The following is a 24,182-nucleotide window of genomic DNA, read 5'->3' as shown; positions in this document are numbered from 1 at the left end:
TCCATGCACCCTGTTTTTCGCTCGAGGTATAAATGTTTCCTTTAATGTTGATAATGAATTCATCCAAGAAAGGATTACATAATCTTATATCCTAGGTACAAGTGTTCATGTTGGGTCCCGACTAATCTCACATGAAATTGATGAATAGACATGAGGATTTTGTTAAATCCTATCACCATGTTCATATGGATCCAAACATATTTCCACCAAGATACTATGTCATCCATTAGCAAAATATCATCCACATAGCTACACAAGGTTAGTTATCGATATGGAGTTATGTACTCTATGGTATGTAAAATTATTATTACACTAGAATGTCATCACTAATCATCAACGGACTTAGTTTACCAAGTTCCCTTAAGATTGTGGTAAAAACTTAACGAGAAGAATTAAAGAGGAACTTCAAAATTTAATTTTTTGTTACTATGACTAGGTTAGGTGTCACTAGGTTAGGGAGGAGGTACCATCTGAGATCTTGATAGCAATATCAATAGATTTTATCGAACAACTATCTCTTTCACCAGGTTTCTCGATTGAGGCCCTAAATTTCATCGGAGCCTGCTCCCATTGCTTAGAAGAACATAATATGCCATCCTCAAAATCCTCCACCTGCTCAAGTTAAAAAATAATATTATGTGAAGGAAAAATTACTTTGAATCCTAACATACAAATAGGATTTTTGCTACTTGTTTTATCAAAAAATATAATTCTATTAATGAAACAAGATGACTATGTAATAAAAAAATGTTAACGCTCAAAATAGTTTTGTGAAAAATTTCCATCACCTAAGGAGAACATATAGGCAAAGGAGATACTAAAGATGAGGATACCATAATAGGTACAACTTAACCTCCACCCATCGATATCCCATTCTAGTAGTTTGAGTTAATTTCATTGTCCCTCTTTAATGCATCCATCACTACAACACATGAACTCTTGAAGCCTAATATTTTCATATATTGAAAATTCTTGGTTGATGCAATCCCTCTACTCTAGTACTTCTCACATGGATGCGTTGTCAATATATTATGTGTAAACTTAAGATAATTTGTGATTCCATTTTTAGTATCATGAATCAAATATTCCCATCCATTCTCTACTTCATTTTGTATAAACATGAGAAGGAGACATGAAAGCTTGACTTACTAGTGATGTGACTTCTGATAGTCCACAACATCATAATATGATCCATATAAACATCACTAAAAGTCAACCCATATTAAATAGTTATCAATTGAATAATTCATTATATAGTTTAATATATGTTATTTTCTAGATAAAACATGGTTGATAATAATTTTGTTAACAATAACAAAAAATATTATATAATAGGACATGTTTGTGTTTTTTCATTAGCGAAAACAAAGTTGATCATATTTCTATTCGGTTTGAAAAGAATACACATAGTAGATACTTATAGCATTCACAAGGAATTGAGGTCATTATATTCTCGTTACAAATTTCTATTTCAATATTTAAAATTCCAACAAAAATATTAAGAAGCCCATAACCCTTTATAAAATTGATTGTAAACATCTAGTATTTTAAATATTTATAATTAAATTATACCATGATAAAGGTTTATTTACTTCCAATAAGGAAATGATGTACTCTATCATCACCTAGAATAAAGTACTCCAAAGGTCTATGTAGATATGCCATTCTATTCACTCAAGATTGATTGTTGCAAAAAATATTTGGATTTCTACTCTTCACCTAGCGATAGACCTTATTGCTCCAGATATTTCAAAAACAAGTCTGCATGAGCCATCAATCCATCACTATGTTGTCTCTTCTTATCCTTGGCCTCAATTACACAAGCAAAAGTGATGTCATCTTCTCCTTCTTCTCCCACATTATATAGAATACATTGACGGTAAGGAACACAACCCTTATGGTCCACCTATGACTATATAGTTATTCTTTTGTCTCAACATTTGCCATTCACATAAACCTACATTATATATTATCCTTGTGTTGTCTTCAATTTTGTAATAATCAATATAATAATTAATTAGTAAAATTTATACTTGTTAAATATTTTAAATTTATGAATGGAATGTCAAGAAAACATATCATGTAGATATTGAACATTGCATGTCTTAAATCAATATAGAATTTCCATATCTTTAAAAATTACACCACTAAAAGTTGCACGCATGCTTAGTTTGGACATATCAAACAAGATTTTAGGAGATCAAAATGCGAGATGAACACCACCAGTGTAGAAATTTAATTTGAAAATCCCCAAACCCTAACTTTCACATCCAATAAGAAAATGATAGACAGGAAATGTAGGTGAAAATGTTGAAAATCATAACCACTTGGTTCTTTCTCATTTAGCTTTCTTGATGAATGAAAATAGTGTATTCCTTTGCAGAAAAATATGAGCTTTGGAATGTTCCATGATAATTGCTTATTCTTGGGGCTTGGTTTTAAAGGAAAAGTCTAACGTTCACTCTAAACTAATTATGATCATCAATAACCTCTTGATGAATGCTAGTAATCAACTAGTAAACCAACCACACTAGAATTTGAAACTGAATAGGTAAAAATGAAAATTAAGTATGTTAACACAAGACTTCAATAAGAACATGAATTTTGTTACTTGTACCTACTAGGGAGATATTTCTATTAAAGGAAATCATAACACAAGCAACAATACAAAAATGTATAAGTGATCTAAATGATGGCGTTACCAAAGATGTAAGTGAAGCACTCGGAAATTTATGGTGATGATGGGAATGATAGATCTCGAAGAAAACATAATGATGTTGTTAGAGAGGGAAAAATCATTGTGGAGGGATGGATTTAGTCTGTAAAAGTGTCTCAACTTAATCTACCCAATTAGATGGGTTGTTTATCTTAGATATAATAGGATTGGTTAAATTCAGCTTATCACGTTCATCCTGCTGAGTATCTGTCTTAGTCTCTTCTGGCTCCTCCTGATCAAGATTCTCTGTGTTACTTCCTTACGGTGCAGCCTTGGTAGGAGAGGGAGGCACAATAGGGATGGGAAGCCTAACAATCCTCCACAAGGAAAATATATGCTTGCATGTAAAGGTAAAGGGAATGCTAGGGGGCTAATTTGATGCAAAGCAAGGGTGAATTATGCCTCTCTGAATGCATATCATGAGACCGTTTTTAGGGTTCACCATTCTGAAGCCGTGAGAAGACTAAAGTGTAATCATAAGAGAGAAGCTAAGCATATCATGGGTTGAGAACAGGGCCAAGAAGGCCCTTTCTGGTTCCTTCTCTTTTAGATTGGAGACTCAAGATTTAAAAGTGTTTATAAGGTAGATAGTAAAGATGAGATGGATTGTCAAGCATATGTTGGCAGGGGTGTTGTTGGACTGTGACAGTGGAAAAAATGATCTAATGGATAAAATGAATGCCTACTTCCAAAGAGAATTTCAATGTTGAGGAGCAACTTCGGAGGAGTAATTGATGGTTCCCTAAGCTAGGTAAAGTGCTTGCAATGGATTAAAGATCAAATTGTGTTGCAAAGTCTCACAAGGAATATTATTATGCAATAAATTCACATGAAAAATTGGAAGACAAAGTCTAGGACTCATTACAAATAAGCGGTTCAAACAATCACCACTAAGTTTTCAATGGGATCTAAAATTTGACTTTCTCAAAATTGAATGAAGTTGGAACCACTCTGAATGAACCCTAAAAAATTAATTTTAATATTCAAAATTTAATTAAAAGTTGACATTATCCTTGTATTTCCTTTTAAAAAAGGAAAGGTAAGGAGAATGTCAACTTTTACTTTAACTTTAAAAATTAAATATTACCATTAATTACTAGGGTGAGGTTTTGTAGGGTGCTAGGGTTAAGATATTTTTTCTCCTTTTAAGTAATTTTATTAAAGAATTGATATTTGGTGGTCATTAGCTATGTTGCGCTACATTCTTCAGAATTGGTGAGTTTAGTAGAGAACTAGTCACTTTGGTGTTTTAAGGTTGGTTCAATACAAGACTAGCCTTAGCCAATCTGAAACACCAAATTAGACTAATACAAATCTAAAACCATTGGGACCAACCAATTCCACTAGTTATAGGCTAGTTCCAATAAGAGTGTGCCCTTCTCATCTTCCTCTCAAGTCGTTTTGTTGGATCCTTTCAGGAATGGTGATTTGGAGAGTGCCATAAATTGTCGGAGTATTGTGAGCACCTAATATCATAAGTGGTTAAGCCTTGACAAAGAATAATTTGCAAGAGCGCATACATCCCAAAACATATTTAGTGAGGATGTTCATGAAAGGAACTATTATAGACCTCCCAAGATACTAGTGAGGATGTGCATGACCAAAAAGCATCGAAAAAAATTATCTACCCTCGAAAACCCTGCCCAGAACATTGAAGTGTGGTGGAAAACAAATTTATTGTAGGCTATTAATTCTACCAACAATCATTCCCTCCCCAATTTGACAAGAAGCTCCTACTCAAGCTACCTCATCCACTATGTTTATGTAAGTTCTTGCAACCGTGTGAGCTATAAAAAATTTAAACTGCCTTGGAATCTCCACCAATATTAGGGACTCAAATTCTTTGCATGCCCCAACTATTTTGGGTTGATTGATCAGTTAGATGGATTATCATTGAGTTTGAATGAAGTCCCATTGCTTAAATGACCTTCCACTACTTCCTCCAAAAGTTAGAACTAGTTTAACTGACAACAACTTGAGATAATTGACCTTTATTTCTACAAATCAGCAATCACATATGCCGAACTGAACTCTAACTCCTCCAACTCAAATTTATTGAGTAAACTAGGTGACACAAGCCATGTCACCCAAGTTAACATCGCCCAAATTGTCTGTTGATGTGGAAATTCGATTCTTTTCAATTTAATCAAGGAAAAATCAAATTGAGAATTTCTTGCTATATTTTTCAACACATAGTTCACTAGAAATGTATTACTTTCACTATGAACTTGGCATAGTTCACATGTTAAGTTCATAAGGTTTTGGGCTGATGTGGTTCTATGTGTTTTGTATGTAAAGAATAGGTGTCCATCTATTGTTATTAGAAACAAGGCTCCATATGAAATGTGGTATGGTGACATTCCTTTAGTGATGCATCTCAGGGTTTTTTCTTTCTCCTATTATGCTCTCATACCTAAGGATCAGATAAAAAATCTCAGTGAAAGGAGTCAAAAATGTATCTTATTTGGGTACTCATACCTACAAATCATACCATGTTTATGATGAAGTGAATAAGAAGTTTATAATATCTAGAGATGTGATCTTTCATGAGTCTTCCAAGGTTGACAATGTTGTGAACTTAATCGTTTGGATAGATTATAACATCCAAAATATTTTAAAGAGTTCGATAGTGATATTCCAAATCTCCGTCTCTTAGCTCTATACTCTCTATGAAGACCCTTGATGAAATCAGGGTGAAGGAAATTCCTTCCCCTACTTTGTGACAAAAGAGCTAAGAGACTACTAGCAACATGTAGCCAAATCGGACAAGTAGTGAGGGCACATGCAAGATACAAAGAAATGATTAATGCAAAGGAGTGTACTAACCATATACATATCATCAACCATCTTTCATACCACTTATGATGCCTTGCATCATGCCTGGTTATTCATAAGATCATGTTGGTCACAACCTCTATAGCTTAAATAAACAATGGTATTGCTCTTCATATTCTAAGATATGTAATAAACAAGTGAAAGGGAGCAAGACATGTAGAGGAAACACATGGAATGACTTTAAGTTCATGCAACCATGCATTTCATTGGATACAAAATGATACAACAATGATAAGCAAATTTTTAAGCTACAGTAAGAGATGTATTTCAAAATATGTACTTTTTTTTTTCCATACCTAGCCTCCAAAGGGTTATGCATCAGATGGAGTCTTCATGCAGTCCCGATATTCTATCATACCTTGGGTTCCTTGGTCTTCTTATTTTTCTCCTCATCTCCTTGAGAGTCATCTATCATGTCATCTTTCTTCGTGGCCCTTCAGAGACATAATTGTGTAGTTTCAACGAGCAGTGACTGTTGCGGGATGAGGCCCTAGGAGGACACGTTTACACAGTTTTAGTTGGATGAAAGAAACTACTTTGTGATGACGCCCTGGGAGGACACATTTACACAATTTCAAGATGCAAAGAAAACTTGGTAGTCAAGGGAAAAACTGTACAATTTCAGGAGACATGGGGTTTCGTCTGAGGGAAGGACATTGGAGGAAACAACTACGCAGTTTTGAATGCTAAGGGAGGTTGGCATTTCTACACATTGCATAGTTCCAATAGGTAAGGGAAAATCTTGAGGGTTACATATGTGAAGTGCGCAGTTCAGGAAAGTTGGATTATGCTAGGTTGATAAGGAAACTCCGAAATTTGGTTAAGTGTGGGATTAGTGGAACTGATCTGAACAATGATAAAAATTGACTATGATCACACACTTGAAAACTTATCGATACAAAATAGACCATCCATAACATATAACACATACTTCTCTTAACCAAGTAACCTTTTTGGAAACGTATGGAAAGTGCAGCTTTGATGATAGACTTTGTGAGGATAAAGGCAACACCTGTGTAAGAGTGTGTTAAATGAGTGTGAAACATGTCTACAAAGGAGCCATGGTCCTCCCCTCTGATGGATCTCCATCATCACCTTCAAGTCAATGGGGTAGTCACTAGGTCTCATCATATCATAACTTGTGCGATCGTTACAACCCTTATTCCAGCCGAGTGGATTCTCCATATGGAATAGGGCTAAATACAATCGGGAACTGAATGAGGACCATGGCTTTTGGGAGATCAGAAAAGACAATAAACCTAGATTTTGGGTGGAGGCTTCAATGCAGCACCCCAGACTTAATATATAGGAAATTCTATGTGACATTCAAACCTTTACCACCCATCTAGGTGCAGAGAAAGTTAGATAGCTTTGGTAAGAGTTCAATGCATTGACGAAGTGGAGATTTTGGATGTCTCTAAATCAGTATCTAGCGTGGGACTTGCCCCTAGATTGGGAATACCTCACCCTGATTCTATTGAAGCGTCCTACTATGAACAAAGGAAAACCAAAAATTCTTCATTTGGGACACCTTTCAAAAGGTATGTTCTCTCTTACAGAATCTTATTCAACACTTTCTACCTCATCTAACTAGATTCTTGACCCATTATGGAAACAAATCTGGTACTGAAAGTTGTGGCCCAAGATTTCATATTTTTTTTGTCTCATCGGGCATGGAAAGATCCTTACATGGGATAAAATTAAGAAAAGGGGCTTCAGCGGCTCCTCTCGGAGCCCCTATTTCATCTTGTGTAGTTTCAGTCCAGGTCGGGTGGGAACTAGTTTTTTTAGAAAAAATGAGTAGTAGTGGTCCTCTTCGGTCCACTTATAGGCTTCTTTATTGTTTGGTGGACCCATTGGAGCGAAAATCTCAAGCTCCAGTTAATGAAGATTGCGGGTGGCCACTTTAGGTGAGGTGCATATTTTTGGCTCATGGTACGTGGTTTTTTTCTATATTGCATGTACTCGTCACCGTGGGGAATGGAGGTTCAACTGGGGCTAGTGGTGTCTCCTTCTATGCGGGAAGTTCGAGAAGTATTAGGAGGGTGGTATTTTGTTCATTCTAGTGGATTTGCAGAATCTGTCCATGCACCCTGTCTGTCACTCGAGCTATAAATGTTTCCATCAATGTTGATAATGAATTCATCGAAGAAAGGATTACATAATCTTATATCCTAGGTACAAGTGTTCATGTTGGGTCCAGACTAATCACACATGAAATTGATGAATATACATGAGGATTTTGTTAAATACTATCACCATGTTCATATGGATCCAAACATATTTCCACCAAGATACTATGTCATCCATAACCAAAATATCATCCACATAGCTACACAAGGTTAGTTATTGATATGGAGTTATGTACTCTATGGTATGTACAAGTATTATTACACTAGAATGTCATCACTAATCATCAACGGACTTAGTTTACCAAGTTCCCTTAAGATTGTGGTAAAAACATAATGGGAAGAATTAAAGAGGAACTTCAAAATTTAATTTTTTGTTACTATGACTAGGTTAGGTAGGAGGCGCCATCTGAGATCTTGATAGCAATATCAATAGATTTTATCAAACAACTACCTCTTTCACTAGGTTTCTCGATTGAGGCCCTAAATTTGATCGGAGGCTACTCCCATTGCTTAGAACGACATAATATTCCATCCTCAAACTCCTCCACCTGCTCAAGTTAAAAAATAATATTATGCGAAGGAAAAATTATTTTCAATCCTAACACACAAATAGGATTTTTGCTACTTGTTTTATCAAGAAATATAATTCTATTAATGAAACCGGATGACTATGTAATCAACGAATGTTAACGCTCCAAATAGTTTTGTGAAAAAATTCCATCACCTAAGGGGAACATATAGACAAAGGAGATACTAAGGATGAGGATACCATAATAGGTACAACTTAACCTCCACCCAATGATATCCCATTCTAGTAGTTTGAGTTAATTTCATTGTCCCTCTTTAATGTATCCATCACTACAACACATGAACTCTTGAAGCCTAATATTTTCGCATATTGAAAATTCTTGGTTGGTGCAATCCCTCTACTCTAGTACTTCTCACATGGATGCATTGTCAATATATTATGTGTAAACTTAAGATAAATGTGATCCCATTTTTAGTATCATGAATCAAATATTCCCATCCATTCTCTACTTCATTTTGTATAAACATGAGAAGGAGACATGAAAACTTGACTTACTAATGATGTGACTTCTAAATAGTCCACAACATCATAAGATGATCCATAGAAACATCACTAAAATTGAACCCATATTAAATAGTTATCAATTGAATAATTCATTAAATAGTTTAGTATATGTTATTTTCTAAATAAACCATGGTTGATAATAATTTTGTTAACAATAACAAAAAGCCATATATAATAGAATATGTTAGTGTTTTCTCATTAGCAAAAACAAAGTTGATCATATTTCTATTCGATTTGAAAAAAATACACATAGTAGATACTTATAGCATTCACAAGGAATTGAGGTCATTATATTCTCGTTACAAATTTCTATCTCAATATTTAAAATTCCAGCAAAAATATTAAGAAGCCCATAACCCTTTATAAAATTGATTGTAAACATCTAGTATTTTAAATATTTATAATTAAATTATACCATGATAAAAGTTTAATTACTTCCAATAAGGAAATGATGTACTCTATCATCACCTAGAATAGAGTACTCTCGCAAAGGTCTATGTAGATATGACATTCTATTCACTCAAGATTGATTATTGAAAAAAATATTTGGAGTTCTACTCTTCACCTAGCCATAGACCTTATTGCTCCAGATATTTCAAAAACAAGTCTGCATGAGGCATCAATCCATTACTATGTTGCCTCTTCTTAGCCTTGGCCTCAATTACACAAGCAAAAGTGATGTCACCTTCTCCTTCTTCTCCCTCCTTATATAGAATACATTGATGGTAAGGAACACAACCCCTATGGTCCACCTATGATTATATAATTATTCCTTTGTCTTAACATTTGCCATTCACATAAACCTATATTATATATTATTCTTCTGTTGTCTTCAATTTTGTAATAATCAATATAATAATTAATTAGTAAAATTTATACTTGTTAAAAATTTCAAATTTATGAATGGAATGTCAAGAAAATGTATCATGTTGATATTGAACATTGCATGTCTTAAATAGATATAGAATTTTCATATCTCTAAAAATTTCATGACTAAAAGTTGCACGAATGCTCATCTTGGACATAACAAACAAGATTTTAGGAGACAAAAATGCGAGATGAACACCACCAGTGTAGAAATTTAATTTGAAAATCCCGAAAACCCAACTTTCACATTCAATAAGAAAATGATAGATATGAAATGTAGGTGAAAATGTTGTAAAACATAACCACTTGGTTCTTTCTCATATAACTTTCTTGATGAATGAAAATAGTGTATTCCTTTGTAGAAAAATATGAGCTTTGAAATGTTCCATGATAATTTCTTATTCTTGGGGCTTAGTTTTAAAGGAAATGTCCAACGTTCACTCTAAACTAACTATGATGATCAATAACCTCTTGGTGAATGCTAGTAATCAACTAGTAAACCAACCACACTAGAATTTGAAACCGAATAGGTAAAAATGAAAATTAAGTATGTTAACACAAGAGTTCAATAAGAACTTGAATTTGGTTACTCGTGCCTACTAGGGAGATATTTCTATTAAAGGAAATCATAACACAAGAAACAATACAGAAAAGTATAAGTGATCTGAATGATGACGTTACCAAAGATGTAAGTGAAGGACTGGGAAATTTATCGTGATGATGGGAATGATAGATCTCGAAGACAACATGATGATGTTGTTAGAGAGGTAAATATCATTGTGGAGGGATGGATTTAGTCTCTAAAAGTGTCTCAACTTAATCTACCCAATTAGATGGGTTGTTTATCTTAGATACAATGGGATTGGTTAAATTCAGCTTATCAGGTTCATGGTGGTAGGAGAGGGAGGTGAAATTGGGATGGGAAGCTTAATAGTCCTCCACAAGGAAAATATATGCTTGCATGTAAAGGTAAAGGGAATGCTAGGGGTCTAATTTGATGCAAAGCAAGGGTGAATTATGCCTCTCTGAATTCATATCATGACACCATGTTTAAGGTTCACCATTTTGAAGCCGCGAGAAGACTAAAGTGTAATCATAAGAGAGAAGCTAAACATATCGTGGGTTGAGAAGAGGGCCAGGAAGACCCTTTTTGGTTCCTTCTCTTTTAGATTGGAGACTCAAGATTTAAGAGTGTAGGTATATAGTAAAGATGAGATGGATTGTCAAGCATATGCTAGCAGGGGTGTTGTTGGACTGTGACAGTGGAAAAAATGGTCTAATGGATAAAATGAATGCCTACTTCCAAAGAAAATTTCAATTTTGAGGAGCAACATGGGAGGAGTATTTGATGGTTCCCTAAGCTAGGTAAAGTGCTTGCAATGGATTAAAGATCAACTTGTGTTGCAAAGTGTCACGAGGAATATTATTATGCAATTAATTCACATGAAAAATTGGAAGACAAAGTCTAGGACTCATTACAAATAAGCGGTTCAAACAATCACCACTAAGTTTTCAATGGGATCTAAAATTTGACTTTCTCAACATTGAATGAAGTTGGAAGAACTCTAAAACAAACCTAAAAAATTAATGTTAATAATCAAAATTTAATTAAAAGTTGACATTATCCTTATATTTCCTTTTCAAAAAGGAAAGATAAGGAGAATGTCAACTTACTTTAACTTCAAAAATTAAATATTACCACTAATTACTAGGGTTAGGTTTTGTAGGGTGTTGGGGTTAAGATAATTTTTCTCGTTTTAGGTATTTTTATTAAAGAATCAATTTGTTGGTCATTCGCTATGCTGCACTACATTCTTTAGAAATGGTGAGTTTTGTAGAGAACTAGTCACTTTGGTGTTTTAAGGTCGGTTCAATACAAGACTAGCTTTAGCCAATCTGAACCACCAAATTAGACTAATACAAATCTAAAACTATTGGGACCAACGAATTCCACTAGTTATAGGCTAGTTCCAATTAGAGTGTGCCCTTCTCATCTTCCTCTCAAGTCATTTTGTTGGATCCTTTCAAGAATGGTGATTTGGAGAGTGCCATAAACCGTCAGACTGTTGTGAGCACCTAAGATCATAAGTAGTTAAGCCTTGAGAAACAGAAATTTGCAAGGAACTAGTACATAAATCCCAAAACATATTTAGTGAGGATGTTCATTCAAGGAACTATTACGGACCTCCCAAGATACTTAGTGAGGGTGTGCATGACCAAAAAGCATCGGAAAAAATTATCCACCCTCAAAAACCTTGCCCAAAACATTGAAGTGTGGTGGAAAAGAACTTTATTGTAGGCTATTAATTCTACCAACAATCATTCCCTCTCCAATTTGACAAGAAGCTTGTAATCAAGCTAGCTCATCCACTATGTTTATAGTAAGTTCTTGCAACTGTGTGAGCTATAATAAATTAAAATTGCCTTGGAATCTCCACCAACCTTAGGGACTCAACTTCTCTGCATGCCCCAACTATTTTGGGTTGATTGATCAGTTAGCTGGATGATCATTAAGTTTGAATGAATTCCCATTTCTTAAATGACCTTCCACTAGTTCCTCCAAAAGTTAGAACTAGTTTAACTGACAACAACTTGAGATAATTGACCTTTATTGCTACAAATTAGCAATCACATATGCCAAACTGAACTCTAACTCCTCCAACTCAAATTTATTGAGTAAACTAGGTGACACAAGCCATGTCACACAATTTAACATTGCCCAAATTGTCTGTTGACGTGGAAATTCGATTTTTTTCAATTTAATCAAGGAAAAATCAAATTGAGAATTTGTTGCTTTATTTTTCAACACATAGTCCACTAGAATGTATTACTTTCACTATGAACATGGCATAGTTCACATGTTAAGTTCATAAGGTTTTGGGTTGATGTGGTTCTATACGTTTTGTATATAAATAATAGGTGTCCATCTATTGCTATTAGAAACAAGGCTCCCTATCAAATGTGGTATGGCCACATTCCTTCGGTGATGCATCTTAGGGTTTTTGGTTTCTCTTGTTATGCTTTCATACCTAAGGATCAGATAAAAAATCTCAGTGAAAGGAGTCACAAATGTATCTTCTTTCGGTACTCATACCTACAAATCATACCATTTTTATGATGAAGTGAATAAGAAGTTTATAATATCTAGAGATGTGATCTTTCTTGAGTCTTCCAAGGTTGACAATGTTGTTGAGTGGCAACTTAATCGTTTGGATAGATTCTAACATGAAAAATATTTTAAAGAGTTTGATAGTGATATTCCACATCTCCGTCACTTAGCTCTACACTCTCTATGAAGACCCTTGAAGAAATCAGGTTGAAGGAAATTCCTTCCCCTGCTTTGTGACAAAAGAGTTAAGAGACTACTAGCAACATGTAGCCAAATCTGACAAGCAGTGAGGGTACATGCAAGATATAAAGAAAGGATTAATGCAAAGGAGTGTACTAACCATATACATATCATCAACCATCTTTCATCCCACTTAGGATGCCTTGCATCATGCCTAGTTAGTCATAAGATCATGTTGGTCACAACCTCTATAGCTTAAATAAACAAGTGGTATTGCTCTTCATATTCTAAGATATGTAATAAACAAGTGAAAGGGAGCAAGATATGTAGAGGAAACACATGGAATGACTTTAAGTTCATGCAACCATGCATTTCATTGGATACAAAATGATACAACAATGATAAGCAAACTTTTAAGCTACAGTAAGAGGTGTATTTCAAAAGATGTGCTTTTTTTTCCATACCTAACCTCCAAAGGGTTATGCATCAGATGGAGTCTTCATGCAGTCCCGATATTCTATCATACCTTGGGTTCCTTGGTATTCTTATTTTTCTCCTCATCTCCTTGAGAGTCATCTATCATGTCATCTTTCTTCATGGCCCTTCAGAGACATAATTGTGTAGTTTCAACGAGAAATGACTGTTGCGGGATGAGGCCATAGGAGGACACATTTACACAGTTTTAGTTGGATTAAAGAAACTACTTTGTGATGAGGCCTTGGGAGGACACATTTACACAATTTCAGGATGCAAAGAAGACTCGGTTGTCAAGGGACAAAATTGCACAATTTCTGGAGACATGGGGTTCCATCTGAGGGAAGGACATTGGAGGAAACCACTACGCAGATTTGAATGCTAAGGGAGGTTGGGATTTCTACTCATTGCATAATTCCAATAGGTAATGGAAAAGATTGAGGGTTACATATGGGTAGTGCATAGTTCAGGAAAGTTGGATGATGCTAGGTTGATAAGGAAACTCTGAAATTTGGTTAAGTGTGGGATCAATGGAACTGATGTGAAAAATGATAAAACTTGACTATAATCACACACTTGAAGACTTAGTGATACAACATAGACCATCCATAACATATAACACATACTTCTCTTAATCAAGCAACCTTTGTGGCAACTTATGGAAACTGCAACTTTGACGATAGACTTTGTGAGGATAAAGGCAACACTTGTGTAAGAGTGTGTGACATGAGTGTGAAACATGTATATGTGGTGAGTACAACCCATTCCTATAAATATTTCCCCTTGAATCAAAGCAAACCTCCCTTTGCATGACAATTGATAACCCACATGCCCAAATATGACGCATTCTATGTAAAAATAAAAGAATGAATGACTCTTATGATCGAGAAGGGGAGCTTGGGATCATCAACTTAGCAATAAGCGACTAAGAAACGATCGATCAAAATATCCATAGTAGGCTTTGAAATTTAAGTGCAGGCCAAAATTTTGGAGGATCCTTTCTAGGACTGCGTGTGATTTGTTGTCCCAATCATGGAATGTGGATTTTATGTACTTCCACAACGTACATCCTTTGGATACATCCTACTTCTTAAGTGATCCTTTAGGTAGGCCAGTGGTTATTCTTTTATAATATTCTAGGTACCATGATGCAAATGACCAAGAATTCTGTGCCAAATTTCTTCGACATCACGACCTGCACTTTCTCCACCTTAGTTCTTAATGCAACACAGTCTTCCGCATCTAGCTTATATAAGTCCTTCACAAAAATCCGGATCTGCTTCACCTGTCCTATGGCTATGTGTCTCAGGAATTATTTTCCTTTGTTGAATATCACTTCACAACCATGGTAAACCAACCACTTAGTGAATGCTACTAGACAGACCCCTAATCCTTTACCTTTACCTTTTTTACTAGCACCTCGTATTGAAATTTTGAAGATAAAATATTTCTTTTCTCTTAAAAAATTGTCTTAAAATCCCACTCCATGTAGTAGTGCCAAACCCAATGAGAGACAAGTTGTCTCTAATCGTATCATCAAATATGAAAGGGACAAAAGAGGAATTTATGTGCAAGAAATCTTGTCAATAAAAGTTGTCGCATTCCTCTTAGTTGACAAATAATTGTCTTTATATAAGATAACATGAATGGTAAGTAAAATAAAAACCTCTGTATAGGTGCAAGACAATAGTTGCCTACAAGCTAGCGGACATAGGGTGAACTCTTAGAGTCAATTTTGCAGTTGCTAGATAATATTTCCTTAAATTGATATGTTTGTGTCTTGTTAATTGTATTAATAGGTTTCCTCTAAAGTGGCCATTATCTTAAATATAAAGTTTTGTCTTAAAATATTTTTGTCTGAAACTATTTTTGTCTTAAATATAAAGTCTTTTCATAAATTGTTTTTGTCTTAAAATAATTTTGTGTTAAATTTTTTTTGTCTTAAATATAAAGTTTTGTCTTTACATTTTTGTCTCAAACTACTTTTATCTTAAATATAAAGTTTTGTCTCAAAATATTTTTGTCTTAAATATAAAGTTGTCTTAAAATATTTTTGTCTCAAACTGCTTTTGCCTTAAAATATTTTTGTCTTAAATATAAATTTTTGTCCTAAATTTTTTTGTCTCAAACTATTTTTGTTTTAAAGTTTATATTTAAGGCAATTCAATTGATATTCAATTTTAATGTAAAATAACTAAAATTAAAAGTGATTTTTTAAGACAAAAGATTTATTTTTTCTTAAAAGAATGTCTTGAAATTGTCGTTGGTGTAGTAGTGGTCAGTATCGTGGACCCCTTCATATACGAACGAATGGCTCTCGATCTCTTGGTGGATAATCAATACTTCCCCCTTGCACCATTGTCTGGACTCCTTATAAGGTCTCAGTTAGGAGCTTGAAGGCCTTGTACTGATAAATTATTCATCGCAAACAAATTGCCTTAGGGTTAGGTTATTGAATACTTATAAATTTTCATAAGTGCGATCATGTATATATATAGTTTCAACATACTTTGATGAGGCAAAGGATAATTGTAAACTATGCATCCATGTATATTTTACATTAGATATATCATTTTTCTACGAATTTTTTCTAGTTATGAATTATGTATGTTTATAGATCTGATACATTTTTGCAAGGCAAAAGATAATTGTAAATTTTGTAAAAGATAAATACAAGCCCTTTTTAGGAAACTGTGGGCTACAAAGGCATCTAGCTCACTGGTATTATCATTACTCTTCTCCTTTATGCTGATGATAGTGTTCTTCTTGCAAGAATCCATGATGGCCTAGACAAGGAACTTAAGGCTCTACATGTCTACTGCTCCAAGATGGGGTATGACAGTTAATACCGATAAGACTAAAGTCATGATCACTAAATCCAAAAATATCACCCCACTACCACACCAAGGGCACTTTTAAGACATTTTTTTAAGACAAAAGAAATCTTTTGTCTCAAAAAGTCACCTTTTACTTTAGTTATTCTACATTAAAATTTAATATCAATTGAATTGTCTTAAATATAAAATTTAAGACAAAAACAATTCGAGACAAGAATATTTAACGACAAAAATTTATATTTAAGACAAAAAGAGTTTAAAATAAAAGTATCTAAGAAAAAAATAATTTAAGACAAAAATATTTTAAGACAACTTTGTATTTAAGACAAAAATAGTTTAAGAAAAAAATATTTTAAGACAAATTTTATATTTAAGACAAAAATAGTTTGAGAAATAAATATTTTAAGACAAAACTTTATATTTAAGACAAAAGCAGTTTAAGAAAAAATTATTTTAATACCACTTTATATTTAAGACGAAAAATGTTTGAGAAAAAAATATTTTAAGACAAAACATTATATTTAAGACAATGGCCAGTTAAGATGAAACCTTTTTAAGAAAATTAACAATTAAGACAAAAACATATCAGTTTAAGAATTGACTATAAGCATACATTTTCTCCTGTAGCAAGGTACTAATCTATTAGATCAACTCTTTCCCTGGCTATGAAAATGGGGTGGAAAATCCACCAGATGGATGTAAAAACAACATTTCTCAATATGGTTACTGAGGAGGAGGTGTACATTGAGAAACCAAAAGACTTTGAGACATTTGAACAAGAGTCTCATGTGTGAAGGCTCAAGCAAGTGTTGTATGGTTTCAAACAAGAACCCTATTCTTGGTACACTAGGATCGATAGTTATCTCACCGGTTTGGGCTTCACCAAAATTGAAGCGGATGCAAACCTCAATCACATCTTAATAGAAGGTAAATTTCTTATTATTGTCTTATATGTTGTTGATTTGATTTTAATTAATGATGAGAAGTTGATCATATCTTGCAAGGTTATTTGAAATGCAGGACGTGGGTCTCATGGAGTGCTTCCTCTGGTTGGAAGTATGGGAAGACTACAGGGAATTTTTGTCTCTCAAGGCAAGTATGAAAATGAGATACTACAGAGATTATGCATGGAGAGATGTAAACCCACAGAGACACCTCTAGCAAACAACTGGAGGAAGGAGGATGTCACTTCAAGTGAAGAAGTGGATGCTACCATTTATCAATAACTAGTGGGCTCACTCATGTATCTTGTGAACAAATGACCATATATGTGTTATGCAGTAATCCATGTAAGGCAAGTTATAGTTAGGCCAAACAAATTATTTTGGAAGGCAGTTAAGCATGTTTTACCGTACGTCAGAGGCACTACGCAATTTGGACTATGGTATAGACGGGTAGAGGGAGTGAAGTTGTGTGGCTTCATAGATGCAGATTGGGCACAAAGTCCATAAGACCGAAAGAGTACATCAGGTGGAATTTTCAGTGTTGGGTTTGCAGTTGTTTCTTGGTACAACATGAAGCAAAGATATGTGGTGCTCAGCTCGGAAGAAGTAGAATACATGGCTAAAAGTCAAGAAACATGTGAGGCGATATGGATAAGAAAGATACTTGTTGGACTATTTCGTTACATGATGGATTCAACTGTGATCTACTGTGATAATCGGAGTTGCATCAAACTCTCTGAGAATCATATATTTCACGAATGATCTAAGCATATAGATATATGGTACCACCATTTATGGGATTGTGTGCAAAGGAAGATAATGTTGATACGCTACATTCCGATAGAGGAACAATATGCTCGTATTTGGAGAAAACTTTGTTAAGAGGGAAGTTTGAGTTCCAAAGGTGTAGGATAGGGGTGGTTGATAATCCATTTCCTGCTGAGAGGGAGTGTTGAAAAATGGAGAAATAAATTCTCAATTTGATTTTTCCTTAATTAAATTGATTAAATTTGAATTTCCACATCAATGAACAACTTGGATGCAGTTAACTTATGTAACATGGCTTGTGGCACCCGGTTTACTCAGTAAATTTGAGTTGGAGGAGATAGATTTTAGTTAAGCATGTGGGATTGCTAATTTGTAGCAACCAAAGTTAGTTATCTCAAGTTGTTTTCAGTTAAACTAGTTCCAAATATTGGAGGATCTAATGGAAGGTCAGTTGTGCAGTGGGACTTTAGTGGCGAGACACATGTGGATGGTGACTGCAAAGTGAGTTATGAATTGATGAATCCAACAATAGACCTTGTTGATGATGGTGAAGCTTCCAATAAATAAATGAATAACATGTGTGATTTAGTTGGTATGATTGTAGTTGATGATGACCTCTTTGCATCAGAGTTCGAGGCATTTAAGTTTGAGAATAGATTCAAAACATGATATTATTGGTATTGACTGCACCTTATTTGGAGACATCATTTGTATTGTAGGGGTTGGTACCTTTCCATTGGATGTGGTTGGTGATGTGGAGAATACTCAACTTCTAGTAAAGATTCATACTAACTCTAACAAGCCTATGGATGCTTGTTTACAAAGGGATACCCCTCTCGACTCAGCTCATTGGATTCTTTGTTTTTTCATGCTAGTTTTTGTTCTCAACCTTCCTTCTCTAAGGGCTTGAGACTATTTGCTTCATTTATTTTACATGGCCCAGTGAAAGAATAAGAATGGAGCTTGTCTCCACAACTTTTCCATTTCACTAAGCTACAAATAAAAAGAGTCTGATTCTATAGCGAATAGACTAATAGCCTCTTGATACACCTTTGGTGAGCTATGTATAGCTCTCACCTATCACTGTATCTCAATGAAATGGAATCTAATAGCTCTAGTGGGAAAGAGTTCAATTTTATGCCCAAGACACTAGTAGAAATGGAGTAGTTGTGAAGACAACGATCTCCATTGTGATTTCCATTTTTATTGCAACAGACAAGAATAATCTTGGTGTTGGAGGAAGAGATGAATTATCTCTACCAAAAACATAATATAATCACTCTCCTAGTGCCATTAAGTTTTATTAACTCATTCAAATGCAGGTAATATATAATGATTTGTTAGTATTACTATATAAAATAAGGTTCATTAATATGTATGGTTCAATTTCGTTTGATGATCCTATTTCTCGAAAGGATATCTTTTTCTTTTTAATTTTGTTTGTTTTAGGATATGGTGATATATTTAAATATGATGTAATTTCGGGTAAAATTAGAAGTGGAACAACATGTTGGGGTTTGAATTTCCTTTGTGGTAGTAGGCTACTTGAATTTTCCATAGAATAATATTTGGATGGTAAAGTTTGTTATGGGTGGTATGTTTTTTAGCCCTTCAACTCATTATATTCTTTGTTTGTTCATGGTATTTGCTTTTCTCAACTTTCCTTTTCCAGGGGTTTGATACTATTTTCTTTATTCATTTGTCATGGCCCAGTGAAAGAAGAAGAATGTGGCTTGTCTCCACAACTTTTCCATTTCTATGAGTTACAAATAAAACAATCCAATTATATAGCCAAGAGACTAATAGCCTCTTGATACACATTTAGTGAGCTATGCATGAAGACCTTGGATGACGGTATAACTACAGTATAGGTTTTTGAACCCATAGTTGGTTCTTACACACATTTAAAATCTACCCCTCTTCCCATTTGATCATTGTTTTCATACTGATGTTTTATATTCTAGATAATTTGATTAAAATTTGCTAGTATATCTAAATGTATTCATGATTTGGCAGGCATATGTTTATGTAAATGAAACTTCTATATCTTCAATAAAGACCTTTCCTAGAGTGCACAATGAGGTAGTGCAAAAATTTATATGTTGACAAATGCTTTGTTCCTATTGTTTGGCTTATCATCTTCAATTTATTTGTTATATCATTGTTTCCAGTTCTTGCATCTTAAATTACTTTTTTCACATTTTATGCTCATGTTTCTTGGGCTATATTAATCTTTTTTTTTTGGTTTTTCTCTAGATATTTAGTGAATTGTTGTCACTATCTTTTAAATCAATGGTTGCAGATTCTTCACTGGCATCATAAAGTGGAAGAAAATATCTGCAACTATTTTGAGTGCCATGGTTATAATGTTCACCATTGTATAAGCACTTGAAATATCCTAAAACAACCCAATTATAGTCAGAGCGAGTTTCCAATAGTCTAGCTATGTTAACACAATCAACATGATCCAATATTTCATGATGAGAATAAATTAACAGCGCCATATTTGATGATCTCATGCAGTCACTCTTATTCATGGATGATGTAGTGTAAGTTCATTACTTTTTTCTGAATTTGGGATTATAACAAAAGGAACCTTCAATTGGGTTCATGTTGTTATATCCATGATATGTATTTGAAAATTGGAGTCCCTGAACCTATAGATCATTGTGCCATTGTAATATATAATGCAAATTATGGTTCTTACATATTTTGTTTTTAGAGGTGGTTAAAATTCTTGAATTTTTAGTAGCTTACTCTCATTGCTGAGAGATGCAGATTCTTTGAACAAGAACTATGGAAAATTAATATGTACCTTGGAAGCCTCAATATTCTTTGAGATTATCTCACCCTTAACAATCTCTTTCTTTATCCAAGAGTTCTAGTCACTTTAAATATCATTATCTCCTCTTCTAAGTGGATGGAATTCCATGTATGCCCACCTGCACATATTTAGTCCATCAAAATATATCTTAATGTCAATCCTTTAATGCACCACCAAGAACTAATAAATCGATGAAACTTAAACCAACCTGTTTCTAAAAATGGTATGCAGATGAATGATAAGCTTTTATTCATTTGGAATAAAACTACCTCACTTGATATCAACTCTCAAGTAGTTGATCCATCGCAATCTGTAGCTCTTTCCACAATGAACGTTGAAGACCTGCCATGAAAGTAAATATGAATCAATGCACAATAATACTAAAAAAATCCATATTTTTAGTTGTTGTTAGGAATGTTATTGTTGGGTAAGGAGGATTTATAGCAATAGGCATTATTCATCCCACATTTCTTTAGCCAAGATTTGCACAAGGATGGATTTTTCGGAGAGTCTTAATTTATTGGAGATTTGAAAAATACCCATGGCCTTACCAGCTCCACACTGGAGGAACCCTTGGACTGGACTCACCATGTAGAGCCTTGAAAAACTATTTTCCCTACTAGACTCACTATGCAGAGCCCCAAAAGTCTATTTTCCAAGCTATTGATGCGATAATTAATTAAAGAAACTTTACAGACTACATTCAATAGTAATGCGCTTAAAGCACATGACAAAGAATAACGGTGTTCAAAGATGATGAATGAAGCCTTGTAAATTCGACATTGCTAGAGCTAGATCCTTCGAATAGAGTCTCAAAACTAACACTATCTTCCTGACTCATCATTCTCACAGATGGTTGAGGTTTCGTCCACACTTATGTTGAAGAGGTTATTAAAAACGATCTATTATATTTTCCCCAACATTAATGAAGTAAATAATGTTGAAATATAACAACAAATTATGCAAGTGGGATAGAGAAAGCGTTAAAGAGTTTCCGCATTTAACATCCCTCACTAGGGATTCCTCGAAAACCCTCAGGAACATTAGAGGTTTTTTCTTAAATAACATATTTAGAGTGCACTCAACACAAAAAACCTCTCTAATACAAGGAATAGCATCAACCATATATATAATTAATTACAAAATTCAAAATATTTCAATAGAGCAAGAAATTCATTGAGAGTTTGTTAATTCGTTGTAGTTCATAGTCTCTCTTTAGGGTTTGGACTTTAATCTGTGAGACATGAAGATGAGAGTATTTTTCTTATTAGTCCTTGTCATTTATGACATAGGACTATATTAATCAATTGTATTAGTTAGCATTAGTACTTGTGAATATTAATCCAAAGTTTTTATGAACTTTACCATGTTTATAGAATGACCATTGTTCTCAACCTATCAATTTATCAATTTAACTTTGAGGACCAATAAGATATTTGATGGTACTATTTGGGTTCTTTCCAAGGAATAAAAACCATATCATTGATATTATTCATAAAATATCTCTGTTCCATGCATTTATTTGGTTCGTATTTCCAATATTTGAAACTAATGCTAAAATTAGTTTATAAACATTAAATGCTACCTATAACCATGGAAACACTGAAGAGGGCTAGATGGATGTGTGCATGTTGGTGTGGTGTATAAGGAATGAGACACTTGTTAGTATTATTATTCTTCTCCTAAGAAAAATCAATGGCTACCTTCAGATTTAGTTGTAGCTCTAGACTTCTTAGCAGGGTGCACAACCTCTCCTCTGCTTTAGCTTGACAACCCAACTTCAACTCTAAATGCTTTAGCTTGAAAACCCAAATTCAACTCCAGGAAAATGATTGTATTTGTGACAATTGAGTTGTGTTTAATGTTGGTGCTAGTGGGATTTAAGACTCGTCCAAGCTACCTAACATCTACATCTGAGCTTTGATCAGTGCATCTCACATAAACTGCAAACATTGGTGGGGAGACAACATCCAAAACCATGATCGGTAGAAATTTCATTTGGAAGTATGCGATGTTGATTTTTGTGTAGCTTGGGAGGTACTCCAAGCCCTAGTGTTCGAGTGTTGGAGGTCAAAGCGCCACAAGCAGGCTTGGGGGCTTGGAACCCAAGTATGGGGTTTTCCACCCATCGATGTTTGGGCCAAAACCATGATGATTTTTTGACATGTGATGGATACGGATGATAGTGCTCATCAAGATGATTATAACACAATAAAGATCATCTAATTTTTAGTTGTCGTTGAGGAGAAATGGATTTTTGAACTCGACAAGTAATTATTGGTTTTCAAGTCATGCATGTATTGTGACACCCTTTCACATCTTGGAATGCCTTAGAACATGGGACATTTAGCATATTTGACATGCCTTTACACTATTTGGCACATGTTAGCATTCCCTAGCACACCTTGGCAGTCACACCCTCACAACTAGCCTTACATTTTTTCATGACTTAGGTACCCGACCAAGTCCTTAGCTACTGCAGTTCAGGTGACATTGGTCTGCTTCGGTTGCAATAACTATACCAATTTCACATAATACAAGTAGATTATGCATTGTTCACCTAATAATTGCCTATAACTCATCTTAGGGCACTCATATCCAAGCTCAACTTGTCTCACTTAAGAATTTACTAAGACAAGGATCACATCTAGACATGGACATAAAAAAACCAAGTAACATAGCTTACATAGGCATTATTTCACATGTATGTCTGGTTCATACAAAAAATGGAGCATTAACTAAGAGTTTGTAAGAACCACAAGATGCACAAGACACACATGATATAAGCCGATAGAAGTTGTGCGCCCCAAAACTTATACACAATAATGTATAATATACATCTGTATAAAACAATTTAAAACATGAGCATTTTGCTAAAATGTGCCAAATGTCATATAAAAATAATAGTGTTACACAAAATATTGTCACCATGACTTTCTGCAGTCAGTGTGAGTCTATCACCACTCATACTATCCTCCTTTGCAAGTCTCAAACCTCATCTCTTCATGTCAAGCCTTAAAAATGAGAGAAAGTCTTTGAAAATCTCTAAAACTCTGGTTCCACACTTTCTCTTACCACTACCTACAGTCCCGCACCCCTTGGTCATGTTACCTGCGGACCTCCCCGCTCTGTCTCTAAAGGAGTAGTTGCGGACCCCTGTAAAAGTCAAAAAGGCACAAGTTTATTATTAAAAACTCACTTTGGGTTAATTATGGATGCTTCTAGAAGGAGCCTTGATGTGGTTGGTTCACTCCTAGGTGGTTCATGCATCTCATAACTAAAGGAGCTAACCCCTTGATGAGAGGAGCTTATCCCTTTGAAGGAGGAATCTATCCCTTTGAAGGTGGACCTGGTAACTTCCCTCCTCTGCACTATAAATTGAGGCATTGGGTTGGTTGCTAGG

Source organism: Pinus tabuliformis, chromosome 4_1 (genome assembly GCF_031772625.1).
Source record: "Pinus tabuliformis cultivar Carrire ecotype Pingquan chromosome 4_1, CPIR1, whole genome shotgun sequence".
Taxonomy (NCBI): Eukaryota; Viridiplantae; Streptophyta; class Pinopsida; order Pinales; family Pinaceae; genus Pinus; species Pinus tabuliformis.
Note: the sequence above shows the minus strand (reverse complement) of the source record.